This window comes from Mustela putorius, unplaced genomic scaffold (assembly GCF_011764305.1).
Source record: "Mustela putorius furo isolate JIRA1106 unplaced genomic scaffold, ASM1176430v1.1 tig00000832_pilon_pilon_pilon, whole genome shotgun sequence".
Lineage (NCBI taxonomy): Eukaryota > Metazoa > Chordata > Mammalia > Carnivora > Mustelidae > Mustela > Mustela putorius.
In genome coordinates this window covers 2,633,626-2,636,644 of record NW_025421491.1, presented here as the reverse complement: position 1 = coordinate 2,636,644, position 3,019 = coordinate 2,633,626, and positions in this window count along the sequence as shown.

Sequence of the window (3,019 nt, the reverse complement as noted above, 5' to 3'; positions counted from 1 at the left end):
AATAAAAGTTCTGGATAAAAATGTTAAGAAATGTCTATCCTGTGGCTCAGACTTTCTATTATATTTCAGTAATTCAAGAAAGTGCAAAAGCCACAGATGATTGTCAGGATGGTAGCCAATATTTCACATAAATCTTCATGTATTTCAAAAGTCATGTATTTTCCCACTGCTATTCTCTAATAATGCAGTTTTCTCCTCTCTTTAACCAATCTTGATCAGTCTTAAACAACAGCCTATCATTTAAATAGCTTTTTTGAAATCCTTCTAGCAAGTGCTTCTGAGAAATGTAGTTTCTAGTCCCTCTGATAAATGGAAGACCATAGAAAGTAGGGAATAGTATGGGGATGTTCTCAGAAAATCTGGCACTATAGGGTTCAATTAACATGTTCTTTTACTTTTCTGGACAAACATCTCTTGTTCTAATATGTATGTCCTATTGATAACTCTGATTTTTGACAGAAGTTTTGCCTCTTTATAATATAAAAATATATAAGGACATATGTAGGTTTCACCCAAAAGGAACTCAAATTCTATTTCTAGCAAATTAATGAATACATTATAAAGAAAAGGAAATATAAATAAATAGTTATTTGCATGGTTGAATTGAAAAAACTCAACCTAGACACAAAAATGACTCAAGTCTAAATGTGAATGGACAGACCTATTAATAAGGATTTATGAAACTAAGTGCCTATAAATGAACAGGCAATCTACCATAAATAATTCACTACAAATGCATAGCTGCATTAGTGTTTGCATTAAAAAATTTTTTTTCAAAACAAAGATTATTCATTTTGTGACCTCGTTAACTTATCCCTCCACAACGCACATTCATACATCAAGATTTTCATAATTCTAGGCTACAAATTTCGTAGTTAGGTTAAAAAATGCCTCAAAAAATGTGGTAAGGAGCTTCCCATAAAAAACGAACAGGCTCTAAACAAGAATAGATTGAGTTAGAGCTTTCTAAATAGACAGGAATTGCTTAGAAAAGGCATCTGATTTGCTGGGAGAATCCTGACACAACTGCAAATTATTCTTATTTATGAAGGCTTCTCTTCCCAACAATAGATTTGAGAAATTTTCAGTGCAAATTAGTCTGAAGTATGAGGCCCAAACTTCCATTCATTTTCCCCACCTTCTACTGGGGATATATAAAAGCCCATTTGTAGGTGGTGACTTTTGAACTCAGAAAACTGATTCTCAGCTTCATAACTAAACCTACCACTCTTGTCACAATGTGCTACCCAGTAACTACACTGGCGGCCTGGGTGGTGGCTCTGGCTGTGACTCTGGTGGCTCTGGTGGGTAGGAGTATGGCTGCCCCCTCCCATATTACTGTGGCAGAATCCTATGGATTCTACTGGAAAACTCCTAGAATCACTCACACTATTGGTCTCTTCTCCCTGTGTTTTCTGATTTTCACTGAAGATTTTCTATTCTCTCTTCTAAGGTGAAATTTCACCCTATGCTACCTGAAAACAAAACATAAGAACACAAAATCTTGATCCAATGTGTTTCAACTTAATTAGCCAAACTTCCTTGGAATACCTCACAATGTATAGTAACTCATCACATTATTATTATGCCTCACTTGTTTACTATAACATCTTTATGTAATTTTTCCAAAAATTTAATTATCTTATCATAAATAATGCTGTTTTGCTTCTCATTTCTATCTTGTGTGTGTGCCATATGTATTCAATCATGAGTGTGATAAAAGGAGAAAAATAAAAAGAGAAATCATTGCACAGTTTTTTTTTCCTGGAGGAATGATGTTACCCAAAGGGGAGAGCAGACCAACTATTTCTTTCCACACTCGTGTAAATCTATGCATTGCGCATTCAGGTGATCTGAAGCCATTATATATAGATGCCCTTAGATATTTTATTTTATATACATATATACACAATACATACTTATATACATAATATAATATATACATATATAAAATATATTAAGGCATCCACATCCTAACAGGCTTATAGGGTTTTTTGTGTTGTGTTTTGTTTTGTTTTCAGAATAATTAACAACTTGATTCCCATGAGCAATCTCTTTTGGCTGCCTCTGGTCAGTATCAAATGGGCAGGATCTCTGGACTGACACCACTGATGTCTTCTACCTACAGTTTTAGGCTTTCTTCTTTGGGTCATCAGCATAAGTGTCCAGATCACATCCCGAGTGGCTTCTCTTTGTCCAAATGCAATTTAACAAGAACTTGTATCATAGGCAATGATGCTTGCAATGTCATTGACGTTCATTACCTTTCAAGTTACCAGGAGAGTAAAACCAGCCAGTGAAACGTAAGATTAAATTCTGATGTAGCAGGGGTAAGAGTTTGTTCATTATTCCTCCTATACGGCTCAATAGGAAACAGGGTTAAGGTTAGGGTGCTTCATAAAACAAGGATACCAAAAACGGCTAATACTATGTAAAAAGATGTTCAAGTGTATTAGGTATCCAGGAAACGCAAAGTGAAATCACTACACAACCAGAATAGCTAAAAGAAAAGACAGACAGCATGACCTGCTCATGAGAATGTGGACCAACAGCTTGTGGAGTTACCAAATAACAGACGACTCTGGAAAACCATCCAGTAGCATATCTCCAAAAACTGAACAAATTTATACTCTAAAAAACTACAATTCCAATTCTAGTTATGCCCCAACAAACTGTATCTGTGGCAGAATAAACTGTTCTTCATAAAAGTTTCACTGCCTCCTCCGTGACCTCCATAAAAGGATTCTGTTCCCTTTCTCCACTGTTTTTGGCTTAGCTATGGGACTTGTATGACCTCAGAGTGGACAGGGTGTGCATGAACAAGGTGTATCCCCACGTCTTGACTTGCTTTCCACGATAGCATGATGGGCATGTGAACAGAGACTGGAAATGTGCTTCCATCATTGCAGCTGGACCCCCTGCCCTCCTGTTTTCTGTAGTGAGAAGGAGATGAACCCATGAGATGCCGTTTAAGTCAAAGGATCTAACTCTCTGCTTTGTGTCAAGCCGAGCCTCGTTC